This window comes from Odontomachus brunneus, unplaced genomic scaffold (assembly GCF_010583005.1).
Source record: "Odontomachus brunneus isolate Ranch 3 - 2012 unplaced genomic scaffold, Obru_v1 Obru_scaffold_076, whole genome shotgun sequence".
Taxonomy (NCBI): Eukaryota; Metazoa; Arthropoda; class Insecta; order Hymenoptera; family Formicidae; genus Odontomachus; species Odontomachus brunneus.
This window is the reverse complement of record NW_022639526.1, coordinates 1,464,489-1,482,273: the sequence shown is the minus strand read 5'-3', so window position 1 is coordinate 1,482,273 and position 17,785 is coordinate 1,464,489. Positions and strand designations below refer to the sequence as shown.

General features: G+C 44.2%; 1 long non-coding RNA gene across 1 annotated transcript in view; it reads right to left on the bottom strand.

Annotated features, from left to right (window-relative positions):
- The window catches only part of LOC116847295, a 106,491-nt gene that overhangs the window by 10,046 nt on the left and 78,660 nt on the right, over positions 1-17,785 (bottom strand). The window contains exons 6-7 of the long non-coding RNA XR_004378735.1: positions 13,916-14,012; positions 13,676-13,718 (exon numbers count right to left, since the gene is read on the bottom strand). This is a non-coding gene — a long non-coding RNA (uncharacterized LOC116847295). The remainder of the gene's footprint in view (positions 1-13,675; positions 13,719-13,915; positions 14,013-17,785) is intronic.

The window sequence follows — 17,785 nt, the reverse complement described above, 5'->3', positions numbered from 1 at the left end:
CTCTCTCTCTCTCTCTCTCTCTCTCTCTCTCTCTCTCTCTCTCTCTCTCTCTCTCTCCCCGCCTGCCTGCTCCGCGAGGCATCGCCTCGCGTAACCCCTAGAAAACGGGATAGAGGGGGCACATCGGAAACGGAACGAACAATGAGAATTGAGTTTCATAACCAGGCCACGCGGGCACAATGAGCCGAAATTGCGTTACAACGAGGGTCCGGATTTATTATATCGACGGCGGTCCGCGCAGACAGAGTGGAAAAGGGAAAAGGGGAAAGGGAGGACGACGACATGTGTTTTCTCGCGAGTCGGGGAATAATTACCCTGGAACTGGCGGCGGACGAAGAAGGTACGGAAAAAAAGGTGGGAGGGAAGAGGACGGGTTTGCGTCGCCGGAGTCGTGCCAATAATGGGCCCATAATTTCTGCGCGACGACGTCTATCGTGTCACGCCTGGACTCGCGGCCTCGGGGAAACATGAGACAATCCGTCACGGATCCCGGGTGGAGTCGCTATTAAACGCATGTGATCCCGAAAGTAAATTTCTCGCGAGCTCCACAGGATGTGCGGGACGTCGTTCCGCTTCTCCGACTTGGCAACGCCAATTTCATCACGGTTTCTTTTTATAAATATAAATCACGTATTTAATAACGCGGTCCTAAAGTTCCAAGAAGGAAAAGTTTCAAGCTGCGAGCATCTGAGCCATTTAAGATCTTCATTAATATCGGCAATAAACAAAGTTAATCGATGATAGTCCGTGTCTTAACGATGCGCTATTGAGGTAGCACTACGTTTGCGCTAAAAGTCGGCTAAGCATAAATTTTGAATAACCATGTTTCTATATGAGTTACTTTGAGCAACGGATGACTCCGGATCCCGTGTGACATTAGTCGCGACGATACGCTCGCGTCACATTGTACGCCGACACCTCGAATGCTCTTCGACAAAACGTTGAAACTTTTATTCCGTCCAAATGGATGATGCTCGCGCCGGGTGGCGTGCCCCTGTTCTGCTGCCTGAATAGATGCTATCTAACACACGAGGTGGGCGAGCGCGATCCTCCGGGCTTCTTCTCGAAGTGCGAGATAAAAAGAGGAGCGCGCGGACAAGCCACTCACTGAATACAAATATGCATACGCCACCTGAATTAACCTGACTCCTTGGAATTCTTCAATTCATCAATTCCTTGATTGTGAAATAATTTTCAAAGACAGTAAATGCGTTTACACCTGCAACACGGAGCTGCAAAACATGTTATTGAGACTATCCGTTAATCAATGCAACAATTGTCATCACAGAGTTGTATTTTGTTGTATTTCACAGAAGCTTAATGCAAAAAATATCGCGACTCCTTGTCTTATAACACTATTAACACCCTTTGACTCTTAAATTTCAAAATTCGTGTTTTTAGAATTTGCTCATTTCTGTCCTGTTCACCCGAAGAGATATTTCAAAAGTGCCAGTTATATAATTACAGTATCCTTATGAGAGGGACAAGACGGATCTTCCGTTTTCTCGCAAGGAAGGGTGTATTCTGCGTCAGGAGCTGGCATAAATGTGTCCGCCTTAAAAATACCGAAAGTCAGCGACATATTTATCGCCCGCCAAATTACTCGGGCGGCCACCGTTACGTCTTGTTTCGGCCAACTGGAACATTGTGGTCGCTCCGACCGCAAATCAACGATCCTCTTTGCCGCCTCCCCCGCGCCGATCCTCAAACGCGTAGGACGATGTCCTGCGGAACGAGAAGGTGCGCCCAGCCGCTGCTCGTCGCGGCGAATCGCCGATCGTTTTAGCATTTTAAAAGCATTCCTGAACTCCTCGATTTTTTCGCTACGACACCGATCGCCAAGTCAGGTCGGGATCCTGCGATCCCGCGATCAGGAGATACGCGTTACCGCCTCGTGCCTACTATTCCGATGAAAGGGGCCCGATAAGAAGGAGAATTGACCTATCGCGATCGATTTCGCGCCCACGCGATGCATACGAATTAGTCTCGCCTAAATATTCATTTCCTCGAGCCGTAAATTTCCCTCCCAGTACGGTGACGTAACCCTCTCGGTAACTTCGATTGCTTAACGGAGATTTTCGGTTGCGACACAAGAACACTACATAAGAGCCAAAGTATCTCATATACACATGTTATGTAAAACTTTTCAACGTCGAGCAGAATATCCATCTTGGATGGGGAATATTATTTGACACTTGGAATAATTACTTCATGCTGATTGCTTCTCTTGTTTAGAATTCTTATAGTTTGTTTTCTGGAGTCAATCGCAGATTAATGACTAATAGCGTGGGATGTAAATAGGATTCTTTAAAGCTCTCCTCGCTGTTAGCCGCCGTCACAATGGAGCGGGATATTTTAACGACGATTCAACTCTTTAGCGGGCGAGCGAGGGATTCTGCAAGACGAGCGTCACGGCGCGCTATGGCGATAATTAATTTCGCCCTTTGTTCGGCGTGTCGCTGGCTCTAAATGAGGTTCGTGCGGATACCGGAAATGCATCTAACTAGACGCACTACGGCTCGCAGCGTACGAACGTACGGCGACGCCGCGGGTTGGGGCTATGCACCCACTTGTTCCGTAACGGAGTATAATATATAATGAACATATCAGATGGCCGCCGGCGATGTCTGGGATTACATATTTGGATCCTATGTTAATGCCGTGCGCGCTCTGCCATACATCAACGACGGCGTTATTGTGATTCGGAGATTGAATGCTCGCGGTGCGGTACGAAGCCGCGCGACTCCGCTCGAGAGGGAAAGAGCGGATCGATGCACACATTCCGTGTTGCGCTCGGTGACGCATTGTGAAATACGGCCGACAGTCACGGCATCTCGAACAAGGTCGATAAAATCGGACGACGGGATGCGGGACCGCGATTGGGAAGCGCATGCCGCGCCATCGTCGAAACCGAGCAACTGCAACTTGGCGAGATAGATTATTCTATTACAGGATGCGCGGCTCTTGATAACGAGAGATTTGATAAGATAGAGGAGACTCGGCGTACCGTCCAATTGCAAAGCCACAGAAAGAAAGAGAGAAGAAGGCTTCAAATACGAATTTTAACTCTTCAAACTTCTTGGAGCGAAATTTCACTCGAATTTGAGTAACTCGGCTGCCATCCTTCTTTTGAAATGAAATTTCACTCCAAAAGATTTTGAGAGCAAAATTCGTACTTGAAGCTTCACGCTCTTTTTCTTTTCCTCTCTTTGAATTTGCAATTCTGAGCTTTGCCAAGTATTCCTTGTCTTATCCAATTTCTCGTCGCAAAGAACTGCATCTCGTAATATTCTAGTGAAAATATTCACTCGAGGATTTAGAGCAAAAAATTCACCCTATACGAGTGGTTCGGTTGTCACCTTACTCTTTTGGAGTAAAATTTCACTCCAAAAGAAGGGTGGCAGCCGAGTTACTCAAATTCGAGTGATATTTTACTCTTACAAAGCAAATTCTCCATTTTTAATCGTCAAGTATCTTCATTCGAAGTCGAAGAGAGAAACTAATGCATTCCATCATGAAAGTATTCTCACTATCACTTTAAGTTTTATATATATACACACTGAATAAGATTTCCCTGCAAGAAACTTAGAAAAAATAATATCGCAAAATTTTCCAAACTTACAAGTTACAAATTCCTAACTTACAAGTTTGAAAATTTAAAACTCGGCAGTAAAGTATCTAGATCTCGCGAATCCTCTTCGAGGTCGTTCGGCGTTTGTAAAAATTATTTCGCGAGAGACAAAACGACTGTGGCGCGAAGACAGACGCGAAAAACTTTCTCGACGGTCTGTACTTAAACATATGCATAAACGGCCGAAAGGGTCCGTGTAAGTCGTCTGAGCTTCGCAGGTGAAGCGAAACAATAGGAGCTGATGGCGTTTGATGGATATAACCCTGTGACCCGGCTAATAAGCCGTGGAAAAATAAAGAACAGTGCGGAACACGTTCGCCTCTCGCCGGTTCGCCATCGACCATACCGAAGAAGAACGAATTCGGATTGGACTGCAAAAATAGCCGCTTCGTCGTAGCCATGATTGACGTAATAATTACACGTATCATCCGCGAGCGCGCTCGACGAAATCGTGCAATTAATAAGGAGACGCATGGGATGTCTAAAACGATGGATAAGCAAACGACACACGTTTCCTTTCTTTTTCAAGGAGAGAAACTTAAATTCAATTCCGAAATCTGTAGTGAACTTTCCGCTAACTCATTTACTTAGACCTAACTTTTCTCAAACAGCTGTAATGTGTTAAATCCGAATATTTAATATTGACCTAAAATAATAGAGATATCTGAAATTCGCGAGATTTCGTCAAGTAAGAGCTGTCGCACGTTGTAGCTTTGTAATGGTGAACTATACGAATACTTTGTCACTTTTATCATGATAATTCATCACGTGGGATTGATCGCGTCTTCTAGTCGATCTTTCTTGTCACTTGTCTCAGTGACGCGCTTTCTCGCGGAATACGCGATGTTCGTTGAGAATTCAATTACGGGTCAAATCGAGCTGCTATATCCGGAATGATACGCCGTTTGGCTCACCTGCCAAGGCACATAATACTGGAACAATCCAGTGGGCGTTGGAGCGAGTAATGCTCGCTGCCATCGTTGCTGCTCTTTTTGCCGCACCGTCCTCTTTCTCTCTTCATTTTTCTTTCCTCCTCTCCCTCTTTCTCTTACTTGGGTTACTCGCATGATGCTTCCATCTTGTTCGACCCATTGAGCCCACCCGTGGCGAGTCGATCACCGTGCTCGTTCGCTCGACGATTTCGTTGCATTTCTAAGTGAGTGCCGGGAAGACCGCGCTTTTCAATAGTCAAGGCTCTCGAGAATCGAAACTCTACTTGAAACACGCTAGAATTCAAGAGAGCAAACACTCAATGCTCTAAAAAAATTTAAGACACCAAATATTAAGACTATGAAGAAGCCAGTATATCGTCGAGCGATCGAGCAGCATGAAGACTTTGTGCCACGGTGGACCGAGACCAAAACCGCCTATGAATCTAATTCTAACCATCTAATCCACTTAAAAATCTAAGTTGCTGAACTCAAAATAATGTTTTTGTTAAATTCAAACCATCTCATTGTCTAATGGTGGGGCTGTTGAGAAGAAAAAGGGAAGCTTAGAGAAGAATTTCAAGAATGCAAACTCTTTCTAATGCCATCATATCATAGGCTATTGTGATCTCAAGAGATATCCGAGCAGTGATTCGGAATATTTTCTGGAATAACAGTGAGTGAAATTCTGGCTTCGGCATCACGCCGAGGCCACGTGCTCCGCGTATTCGCGAACACGGTTGAGCTTTCTTTCGCGGCACAAAAGGTGTGCTACCGTCGTAGTCATCGTCGTCGTCGTCGATCCCGCGAGCCAGGACTTACGACTTTCGAGACGAGAAAAACGACTAGCGGGAAAGAAGAAAGGAAGAAAGAAGCGCGGGGCGATTCAATGTTTTTGTTATATCTGCCAACTCACTGGCCGCTCGTGAGAACGCCTTTGTGACGGACAAACGTGGCCCATAATGCGTAAATTAAAAATCGACGAGCACCGCCTGTTTTTCTTCCGAACACCGTACTTGCCATATTTTGTTTCCCAAAATAATTCGCCTCGTCACTTCCTGCCGACGTCATCGGGATTGCTTAACGTGGCTATTGCTAACTACAAAATCTCACGAAAAGCTGATCATCGAAATTAGACAAAAAAACTCCCTAGCCGCTAGAAAATTGCTCTCAACGATTCATTAAAAATCTGACAAATATTAATCAAATGTTTCTTGACTACCTGCAAACTACGTTGAATTCGCTGTAATTTGCTCTAAATCTTTGAAAGCAACGTGGACACACGATATCAATACAATTCATTGTTAGTGTCTAATACAAAGGCGTCAAGCACAAAAGCGCTTTTAAGTACCGCGTTTTGCTTTACAAAGGATTAATCGAAAGTAGGCTGTTTCAGCTGTTCTGGACATTGTGCGCCACAGTGACGATGACCTCGACCCACCCTATCCGCTCTCGATTCGTAATTTCATTAGGCGTGGAATTCCACGAGCACGAGCCACTACTGTTTCCATTATTGGGAACATACGTCGCGGCTCTCCCGAATAATTCTAGAATCATATGAAGTCTGTTCTTTTTTTATTAGCCGAACTAGAATGATCTCTTGACCATAAGAGTGAAGCAAGAATAGAGGAAAATATTCAGTAACCGGCACTTTTACGCGGATATCATCAAATACTGAAATATATGGAATTTAAAAGGAAAGAGATAATAAAAAATAATTAATAAATAATAAAAAAATTGCCATACACCTGAATATTCAACAAAATCCGAGTAAGAGTGCCAAAAACTGGCGAGAATGCCGGCTATTGAACATTTTTCCCTATAACTTTGGTTTGAAAAGAAGGAACCAAATTCTAATGCAGTACCAGGATACATGTTATGGAGTTTTTCGGAATCAATACTTATAAGATTAATTACGATTTTCCTTAAAAAATACGATAGAAGTCTAAGAAATAACGGAATAATTCCGATCGGAATATATTCCAAAAAGTTCCGTGATGCGTGCTGCCATAGAAGAAGGAGGGCATACTAGGTGGCGGCGGGACGCCGTGCGTTCGAGATCTGCGTATCCTTTATGTTCCAGAAAGAGAAAAATATCGGTCTTACTAAGCCGGCACTCGAATACGGGCCTTTTTCGCCTGCCGGGCGACTGCTCTAAACCACTGAGCTAGCTACCTGATGCTCCACGCTCACGACACTCTCCTCTTCCTAGATAACGCTCAGAGATGCTGTGTGCGGAAGCAACATCTCTGCCCAAGCCTGTTGTGTTTAACCATTTTCAATTGACTTATCACGTTATACAACGACGTTGTTTAGCTACTTTTAAGGTCGCCGTATCCATTGGGTGCGGTCGTTTAGTGATGTTTTGCCGGATCAACCTTTAAATGGGATAAAAGAACATCGCTCGTAATTATGGGAAACCTAAGAAATCCGACCTGATCTTGAGAATCTCTATAGGACTCAGTCAGCGGGACTCGGGACCACTATTGTTCGACGGTGCCAAGCAGTCTGGTCCGAGAGACCAGCGGCCGATGCATGGGACGGATCCATTACTCTCGCCCGTATGTAGCTTGTAGATAATCTTATTGTTAGTCCCCGCGACTTAGGCGCGGTCGAGACGCAGATCGTGTGATTTACATTTTATCGCGCGCGCCGCGCAACGAGTCCAGATAATTTCATGATTTATGATCGCACAGCGGCAATCAAATCCATCGTGATAATCGATTTAAGAGACGCGTGGGTTGCTATAAGAATATTTGTAATTCTGCATGTGTGTGGTGTATGAAATTTTAAATTCTTCGAATGCTGCCAATTTTGAATTTCACATATATTCTTCAGATTAAAAATTCTTCGAGATATATCGTTAAAATTTCAAAGTTTTAAGCCTTTTTACATAATCAAATAATTGAAACCTTTTTTATGATTTTTACATTTTGTAAAAACTTCGACTATCTCGATCTTCCTGATATAAATGTCTAATATTTTTGAGATTCTGGAATCTCAGAAATTCCGAATATATCGAACTTATGTCATTAAAAAAATATTCAAACTTGTAATTTTTTGAAACTGCGATTGTTCTAAACATGTCAAACAAGAAGCAATCCTAGGATCCTCTCTTATAGCATACGCACTTTGCGGTACACGCACGTGCAACCACGATGCACTTAGAGACGCGCAAACTCTTCTTTAAAGAGTCTCTCTAATGCATGTATATGTGTGTGTGTGTGTGTGTGTGTGTGTGTGTGTAGTAGTAGTAGTAGTAGTAGTAGTAGTAGTAGTACCATGAATCACGTGTCGTTCCCAGTTGACTCGAGTCCATTCGTCGGAGCCGACAATAGCTTTGTGCTGGTCGTCCGGTTAATGGTGGATACATAATGTAAGACCGAGCGGGGAAAAGTCGTTGTTGCTCTCTTCGAGGAATGCTAATATGACGGACAGTCGTCCTCATCGTCGTCCACCTCGTCGCTTTGGATCTCGCGCGGCCGAAACCGCGGTCTTCGGGGTGCTCGTAAATTTCGGGAGAAACTCGAAAGAGAAGGGGAGACTTCCAAGAAGCGCAATTTCATATAAACACCTCGTTATTTACGAGCAATCTTCTTATACCTTCATATATTCGACTCCCCAGCCCGCTTCGGCTAAGAAGAATGCGCATTGCAATTGTCAGCTCGCGATATATCGCGGATTCCTCCTTTTTTTCCCTCTTCTTTTGGCGAACGCGTTGAAACTGACTTTGATATTGTTGCTCGAGAATACATGGAGTGTAAAATTCACGCGAAATTCCCCCTCTTTTCATTCTCACAAGCTAATTATTTATGTCATGAGGAACATAAAGATTCTAAATATATTTTAACGTTTGTGTGTCTGTAAAATTTTACGCTATATTTCCGTTTCTGACATCGTCGAGATAAAAAGGCGCAAAGAGCTATTGTTGAGAGAATGTTATTACGATGAAAACAATACGAAATGCTCGACAACTCGAAAAGGACCTCGGTTACTCTCGCAATACTCGAGAGAGCTCACAAAGCGATTCTCGATTTTTGTTCTCGTTGTTTGCCGGGTTCTCCGTCTCGATTTCCCTCCCCTCTGTACGGCACTCTCGCGCTGGGCGATAATAAAATAACACACAACACGCTCGACTTCACAGGGCCGACCAGTCGCGTTGTGTATAAAAGTCATTAACGTATTCGGCGGCCTCGCGCATTTAAATGATGCCACAATGGTGCTATTCGCGCGCCACAATAGCAAGCATATACTCGCCCATCGCAATGGCGTCGTCGTTGGTCCACTTCGACTTGACGACTCGAGAGGGTGAGAGGGAAGAAAGCAGGAAGGAACAATACCACCATCGATACTGATCTACCTCTATTTTGCATCTTACTTCTTCTCGACTAACGGAAATCTAAAGCGACGTAAGAGCGCGTTTTACGCGATAATAGCGACGACTGCCTCACGCAAAACGCTCCTGTAAATGCTCCTCGAACTCTTTTTCTCCAAAGCGAGCACCTAGCGAGGTGTTGATTCAACCGAATAGAGCTCCCTTGCCTCTCACCTGAGATCTTAATTTAAACGGCGAATGTGTGACGCGAAGGATTTTTCGGGGAGACACGTAATGAAATCCAAGAGATCTTTTCCGAAAGAGAAATCAGATAAATGTGTATGGAACAATCGCAAATACGAATTTTTTATCATATCTTAAATCTCACCAATTGAATTACACGCTAATTAATCGCGCATTAAATAGAACACTCCTCCGCACTTTCAACACTCTTTTTGCCTTCTCTGTCTTTCTTGCACGATACCTTATGCACAACGGCCGCGCCGGTTTGCAAGAGGTGCACGAGAGGCGCAGGTACTCGACTTTCAATGACCGCCTCTGCCCCATTGTACACGATTTCAAAGGGTATAATTACGCTCACCTATGCCACGCTCGAATATCGCTGGGTTTTGTGCGCTCGCGCGAATTATCCTCGGCTCGATCGCGTCGATTCTCGATAAGACTCGTCGTTTTTCACCCTCTTCCCCGCCGATCCCTCCCCTCCCTGCGCCCTTGCGCCATTGTTCATCAACGCTCAGGGTGGAAGTTGATTAAAACCAGAGCGCCAATCGCGGAGACTTAACGAGGAACTAGTTTCCCGACACAGAGACGCTTGTAACGCGACGCTTTTTAAATCGCGACGCCCTTCTTTCAAATTTCCGATATTACAATGGCAGGGTGAAAAGTCTCCCTTGACTACCTCCTAATGAATGACAGAGAGAAAGACTACTTGAATAAAGAACAGTTTGGAATCGACTTGTTTTTAGCACGTTTATAAGAAGTTGAAAATATCGTCGATGCTACTGTCGAAGTTTCAAGGAGATGTATGAAATTCATACACTCAACGAATATCAATTAAAAATCTTACTAAGATCTGTTAAATAAAACTCTTCAACTCGTCCAATATGCTGAAATCGCAAAAAAACCAAATTTAAATGCCGCTTTCCAGGACGACGTTTCGGATACTCGAAAAGAAAGGATTTAAAGCTTCCTAAAGAAGGAGTAGAGTCGCGAAAGGCTATCGAAACAGGAAAATCGGGTTCCATCGCGGGCCTGTGTATGTTTCAATTAATGCTGTGGCACGCAAGCACGCGGCGCGCGCGGAGGCACATAGAGCAAGCGAAACGAGAGTTTTCGCCAACAAGCAACATCTGTCGGGGTTCACAAATCATTTCTGCGTTGTAAAGCATGAGCTATGGCGCAACTAGGCACGAGCATGGGGCGACCGCGATTATTCATACCGCCCGAACTAGTTCGATCGAGAGTGCGCGTCCGTGGCCACGCATCTCTTCGAACCAGTCTGGACGTAGTCCGGACATTAAATTCGCGGGGATCGCTCGTAAACGTCAGTCCGAGTGAGTTCACAAGCGATTCGCTCGCTCTGTGCTGGCTTTCACTGTCTGTCGAAACAATACGGTGCACACCGCGAGACTCGCGTCTCATCGCGCCGTTTCAGAGGATACATTTTCGCGGATGAATTTTCAGCGCGTCAACAAGCTGTAAAATTAGCTGATTTACGCAACCGAACGATCGATTCATATTTTTTGAACTCATCGTTGTATCCTCTCGCGAACGACGTGAACAGAATATTCCAGTTACACAAATTCGCGTTGTATCAAAAATGAGCACGGAGCAAAGAGATTAAATTAAAATTCATTCGAATAAAAGAGATCGCGACAATGAACGAACCAAATGCGTCTTGGACGAAGAGAACAGAATTCCTGGCTCTTAGAACCAAATTTGTTTCGTGAGAATCAGAAATTATGTTTCTTTCAACGAAAACGTTTGGTTCGTCGCATTAATCCGACCAATCTTTTTCTCTCCGCGTAAAAATATAAATATTCCATGTAGTAAAAACGAATCCATCGTTCGCAGGCGCATATATCCTATTATTAATCTCGAAGCACTGTAAATAAAGAGAGAGAGAGAGAAGCAAAGCGACGTTTCTTCGCGCGACTTGAAGCATGCGCGCGCGAGAACGATAATCCACTTGCGTCCGAGTTTAAAGTGTACCTGCGGTATTTCCGTAGCGTACATCTTGCGGCACAATGGCCGCCGGGAAATCCGCCGACAATGAACCCTCAGGAAACGATTCCGCGGTCTCGCATAATGGAAACACGCATTCTCCGATCCGAATGCCACTTTGAACGCCCGACTGAACGTCGAATGGCGCCACATTAGGTGCTCCTCTCGCCGCGAAAAACCCTCTGAATAAATACTTTCGGAAAGCCACTCCGCGGGGCCAACTTACCTATGCGTCTACTGCGCGAATTTGATCTCATAATAGCGCCCGCTCTCTCGAGAGAAGTCTATCCGTGGATTTTCGTCAACCTCGGATGCGCGACGATATGAACGCGTCAGATTATTATTATGTCGACAATATTGCGGCAAATCCCGAGAAATTTCCGGCGTTCCGCAAAAATTCCGGAGCGTTCGAGCGTACCGCCGACTAACAAGTGCCCTGTCGCAATTTCTATACGACTTCACGCAAATGAAATCTTAAATAATTCTATGAACAATATCGCACACAGTTCAACGAATCATTTCTCAAACTAATTTTCAAGAACGAAGTAAGACACCCCGGGACAATTTTCCCGTCCGAACTTGAAAGTCAAGATTGAAGAAAACTTTTGAATGAGGAAGGCATGAAAAGGTACACGACATTCAGGGAACGGAGTCAACCTACTACCGTTGGATAACTCTTGAGGATATCTCAATTAAATAGCTGAAGTCACACGGAAGCTCGACTGCGCTTGCAAAATTTCCACGATCGAAGAGAGACGCCGAGAGGGAGAGCAGAAATGTTAACCCTCTCTATGGTCGCATTTATCAAAGCCCGATATAAATTACCCGGCCTCCTGCAGTTTATAGCGTTTACGGCAGGCGGTAGAACCTGTCGCGCATGAACGAAACAGATTCCCGCAGAAGATCAACGTAATCCTCATACAAATCCGAAGGTTTGTTAAGGGGTTGTGTCCCTAAAAAGGAAGACAACCCGATGCCCGAGGCTAGACGGGGTAGGGAGGGAGGGAGGGAGGGAGAAAAGTAAAAGGACAAGGGAATCGAAAAAACTGGAAGGAAGAGCCGTGGTAAGGGCGATATTGATATACGATGTCCATGTTATAAAGAGAACCTGATCCGGACAGCGGCCTGCTCATTGTCCGGTCGCGATGTATTTGGACAGTCAGTTGTTAACGGCAATGAGACCCGCCATTGTGGCACCCATTCGCCGTGGACAATCGCCCATTATGGCAGTGACTGCCTTCCGCGCGCGCACGTCGCCATAATTACATTACCTACCCGCGTTTTGCGCCACACCGCGCCATACCACACGCGAACCCGCGTTAACCCATTGTTGCCGCGAACGTGTTCATGGGTGTCCACAGACGCACTCATGGCGATCGACTCTGTGGAGAAGGCGCGCGCGCGTGCGATCGATTCCGACTAAACGGATATGTTCGTCGGGTTTCATGGTTATTAACGGCGGTTCTCGTGTAAATGGGACTGTTCTTTATCTCTGACACAATGAAGACTTCAAGTCACTAACGATTGCTAAGGTAAAACACTCGATTATTGGCATGCTATTAGTCATTGACACTCTAAGAAAAAACTTGGCTTTTCATACCATTGCAGTTGAACTTCTTGTCTGCATTCAGTGATTTCAAAAGAGAACTTCAACGAAAACTGTGAACAATCAATGGTCTGTGGCCAGTGGCATGTGTCCTGTAGCCTGCGGCCTGTAGCCTGCGACCTGTAGCCTGCGGCCACAAATCAACAGTCGCTAGCTACTGGCGGCCACAGGACAAATCAGACTTTTGTAGAGTAAACGACCAAAGGGATCAATAACTGGGTGTTTTACCCCTGCTGTGTTCTTTCTTTTCTGTGTTCCCGAAATCTTGTTGCAGGTGTTCAGACTACAAATATGAATCACCGTGTTTGAGAAAGAAAAATTCTAGAAGACGTTTTGAATGAAATCCGTTTCGGTATAGTAATAGTCGACACCTATGTGACCTACGGTGCCATTCTGTCTCCCGAGAATCGCTGCGGCCTTATAACGCTTCCAGTCCGAAACCCGGGAATCGTAACTAAGACCACCTTAAGCATTCTTGACATCCCGTAGAGTAGTAAGTCCATCCGCCAGATTCCCCTATATTCTTACTACCACGATCGTTTCAAGTTGATCAATCCGTGATTCATCCACATTCTTTCAACGTAAAAGAATTCCTCTGACTATGGAGAAATTCCACTATTCTTCACTTTAATCACATTGCCAGAATGTCAGCGGGTGATCTTTTCCAAAGATGTCAGTCGAAGATATCATAGCGAAGAATTGATAATATATTACGAACCTAATAGTAGAAAAATGAATAACACTGGCCACCTTTCAGGTAAGCCCCTAATTTCATGCCTGCAAGATGACTCATCTCCCGAATCAATGAAATCATCGATAACCCGATCTTCTGCAAACTCTGCAGGAAATATACACCGACATACAACGACAGACATCGATGCAATAAATCTTATATTAATAAGTTATCATAAAACTCGAAATCACTTTTCGTGTGAATTTTTCTGACTCACCAAGAAATCAGGAATTCAGCATCGGCCACGTTCTGCTATTGATCTGCAATAAAAAATATAATATCGCTAATTAAATACAAGAATTAGCAATTTAAAGTGAGAAATACACGTGAATACGACCGATTGGTTTAGAAAGAATTAAGATTAATCTATTGCGATCGTTGTAATTCGACGATTTTTACTTGGACGACAATGTCCTTCGAGCCCGCGCAAGAGTACGGGAAAAGTTAGGAAACCTACCTTTGAATCGAGCCTGCTCGGCCCGAACCGGATCCCCCGGTACAGCATCCGCATCCATCGCACCCTGGTGTTGCGGTGTTCACAAGCACCACCAGGTCTGTAACAAAAAGCAAGTTCTTGGGTTAGTTATTGCAATAACGTCAAAGTATCAGACTTAAATCATTGGTTCAAGACAATACATTATTTTTCAAACCCATGAATATAAAAGTTGATAAATATCCTGAAAATTCAGGGATATTATCACTGCTGAAAACGCAATAATTGCGTTATTTTGCAGGATATAATTCCTTATTACATTATTTTACAATGTCTAAATCTCCCTTGACATTCAAACAAAATGCGAGATTCATCCGCGATAATCAACAACTTGCATCGATATCTAGATAGTTTAACGAATTGCGAGATTAAAATCAAAATAAATATATGTTCTTGTTAATATCGGTGAAAGATCTCTCCGTGTTCCGTTAACCAGCCGGAACAACGTACGATCTGCAAGAAAGGAAGGGAATAAGTCGCGAGATATATCCTGTGCGAAGTTCGTTCCCCAGCGTTTCCCCCGGTGCGCGGACTGCTTCAACGGTTTCGTATCAATTACACCGAGTGCAACCCTTTTCTTTCATCGTATCGCGCTACACTCACGCGGAAACACAAGAGTACACATAGGCATCTGGGGAGAATGCCGTATTGATTCGGACAGGTATCCTCCCCAAAGAGAGAGAGAGAGAGAGAGAGAGAGAGAGAGAGAGAGAGAGAGAGAGAGAGAGGAGCGTCCACCTGGTAACAAAATTTCTTTTAAACGAATCCCCTGAACGAATCTCTCCTAAGAAAATCTCGCATAGCCGCAATAGGAAATTTCAAAAGTGGATTATAACGTGTATCATATAAATGGAACAACCAACTTTTAGTGTTACTCGTAAAAGAAGAAATATAAAAAAGTCCAGATGTATTTCAAGAATTAATTTTCTGCTTCATTATACACTTGGAAACTTCACACTTTGATGCAATTTTACATTTAGCGTTTAACGCTTTATATTATAATTTTAACTTTTTGGAAACCTGCAACAAGTAACTTCGCAACTTTGGCCCATTGAAGCTGTAAAGTTTTACAGCAGTTTCTTTTAAAGCAAAAGAAACAATTGTCCTTCGAATAAAAAATATGGAGAAATTCAGAATATCTCGTTTCAAGAACTTCGAAGCTCCGAATTTGCAAGTTCCTGAACTTCCCAGGTTTTATATTTGCAGAATTCCAAGCTTTGATGTCAATCAAATATTTTGAGGATGGAGAGAGAGGGAGAGAGAGATAGAGATAGAGAGAGAGGGGGAGAGAGAGAGAGAGAGAGAGGGGGGGGGACGTTCGCCGAGTCACGAGTCCCGAGTTACAAATCGGACAACGGAATCACGCGAGATCGTACACTGGAAGATACAAAGTTCGAGTCGACAAATAGCTGAGAAAATCTCGGAGGAGATCGGCAACGGGACGCTGGGCCGCGCGCGTTTTTTTCATTAATCCGCGACGAAGCGATCCCCGGCGCGAGATGAGATCACGATACTGTCTTCCGGAGACGGGAGAACGACCATTGTCCGGCTTATCGCGCGAAGGTGTCCCGCACAAGTGAAATCATCCACGAAACAAAGGGGCACCAGGGTGTCAGGAGCGTCGTGGGTCCATACAATACCAGGTATCCACCAGACGTGGCATAAGTATAATACAAAAGACGGCGTCTCTTTTTCTTTTCGTAGTGTACCGCGACAGTCCTTTATCTTCGGTCGGCGAACGTCGAGAGCCCGGAGCGGATCGAGGGAGGTATCGACCACGATCGGATCGCACCGATCGATTTGTGCGTAGAGCGTTATTGTTTGCGCGACCGTTACCACGCGCGATCTCAATGTCTTCCTCTTACAATGCCGAAGATATCGATCGACGTGTCTGTCGACGAAATCCGAGAAGATACAAATTTTTCCTACCCGAGATCGTCGTTGGAAAATTCATGGATCACAATTTGCTTTTCGTTTATCTCACTCATGAATGTCAAAGACTTTCTACAGTGTCAGCCGATTAAAGGTTGCAATATTTTATACGCTTTCCACGATGTATCCGGTATCCAATAGAATTTTTTTTAATATAATAATAGATTTTTCTATTGATTATGGAATGTATTGCAAAATTCGTCGAGAAAAAGTATTACAAACTTTTATTAGCCGACCATATAGTAAGCCGCAAAACTATTCACAATGAAGTCGGGAGCTCACCAAACTGTAAAATTGCAAGTCATTACTTATGTGTGTGTGTGTGTGAGAGAGACATGGGCTTGTCCAGTAATTATATTATTAATTATCATTAGTATTATTATTTAGTGTTCTGAAGTATATTATTATTGCTATTATCCGTCGGCAATGACTCTCAATTTTGACAGTTCGTTGAGCTTCCAACTTTATTATGTCTAAACTGTTTTACAACCGAGTGTATACATTTATCGCAATGTCAGTAGCAAGCAAATGCAATGCTCGTTACGACGATGAGCACGGAAGTTGTCTTAACTTCAACTCACAAACGCGACGTTGAAATTAGAGAAACGTCAGTGACATTTATTATGATAAATATAGAAGAGCCTTCACTTCGATTTGCGATATCACGCGAGTTTCTACGACGATCTTGTCTTTTTAGGTTCACAGAGATGTCGAACTTCTACAAGTACCGTCTTCTGGTGGACAAGTCCGCGTTTACGTTCACCTGTTAATCCATTCAAACTACCGTAAGCGTATCGTAAGCGATTTATGGTCGGCGTTGCGAGATCAACGCGATCGTAAGCGGCTCGTGAGGCAGGCAAAGAGAGAGCGAGAGAGAGGACGAAAGAGGAAGAAAGATACTCGATTTTCGCAACTAGCGCGAAGAAGCTAGCGAGAAGAGAGAGGATATATCTTGCGAGTACCGATCTGTATATGAATACACCGACTTTTTTTGCGGCCATGCGATACATGATACTTTAGCGGGCCAACCAGGGGTCCGCTCGCGCGCGAGAGATCGAGGCCAGTGGACCATGGGTCCCACGAGCGACGAGAGACTAAGGGTTCTCCCAGCTTTTCAAGCTGATTGGAATGGAAAAGAAGAGAGGCGACCGTACGGTCGGGCTCGTCACCGGCCCTGAAGAAGGGGTTGGATATCCAAACCCCCTCGATTGAGTCGAGATAACGTCTGCGCGACTTGATACGTTGTACCGGCTCCTCGTGACACTTCCACATCGGTAGTCCTCCCTCCGTACCGTGCTCCTAGCAAAGGCCAGAGGCTGACTACCGGTGTCGAAAAAATATATCATCCTTTAACCTTCGTTCCTCCGTGTATAAAATTATTTTCCTTGGAGAAAATACTTACCAAGAGTGTTGTGATGAAAACTAATAAATTTTGCAATTTATCGGTGATTTCCACACTTTGAAAAATACAGAACGATACATATAGTTCGTCTATGAAGTATTTTATGAATAATATAAAAAAAAACCAACAAGATTTTTATTTCAACATTGTACCGTTATCATAGAAAGTTAGGGCTTTTGCACACGAATTGCAGTAGCCCTATAAACAAGACGTAAACTTTAGCTGAAGACCAATCAGGATTTTGTTATAGTTTCATACACCCTCTAGAAAGAGATAGAACTGCCGGTAAACCTGATCGTATGCAAAAGTAACGAGGATTCATCTCTGGTTAAAATCCTAATAATACAGTCCGAACATTATTTATGCGATCACCTCAATTTTCTTCCAACTAGAAGAATCCTAAAGCAATATCCCAATTAGTGCTTAAGTTTACGTCTTATGTTCACGGTTACAGTAATTCGTGTCCTCAACTCTTTTCTCCCCCCCCCCCCCTCCCTCTC